The sequence below is a fragment of the Buceros rhinoceros genome, unplaced genomic scaffold (genome assembly GCF_000710305.1).
Source record: "Buceros rhinoceros silvestris isolate BGI_N320 unplaced genomic scaffold, ASM71030v1 scaffold10024, whole genome shotgun sequence".
In the NCBI taxonomy this organism is placed as follows: domain Eukaryota; kingdom Metazoa; phylum Chordata; class Aves; order Bucerotiformes; family Bucerotidae; genus Buceros; species Buceros rhinoceros.
In genome coordinates this window covers 1-250 of record NW_010408779.1, presented here as the reverse complement: position 1 = coordinate 250, position 250 = coordinate 1, and the positions used below count along the sequence as shown (strand labels likewise).

At 51.6% G+C, this 250-nt stretch overlaps 1 non-coding gene across 1 annotated transcript; it reads left to right on the top strand.

Annotated features, from left to right (window-relative positions):
• The first annotated feature begins 20 nt into the window (after window positions 1-20).
• Window positions 21-92, top strand: TRNAC-GCA. Its single transcript has one exon. It is a non-coding gene; the product is annotated as a tRNA-Cys (tRNA).
• Window positions 93-250: the final 158 nt, after the last annotated feature.

The window sequence follows — 250 nt, the reverse complement described above, 5'->3', positions numbered from 1 at the left end:
CCTAGGTCAGTGTTGAGGCAGGGGGTATAGCTCAGTGGCAGAGCATTTGACTGCAGATCAAGAGGTCCCTGGTTCAACTCCAGGTGCCCCCTTTGGGTTGCCCTTTTTCCAGGGGAAAAATGAGGATCATTCCTCACTTTTAGACCTGCTGTGCACAGAAGGCAGGTCTCTGACCTTCAAGATACCCAGCACTCAGCTGAACGCTTCCTGTGAAAATCAGAGAATCACCCAGTCGTTGGGGTTGGAAAAG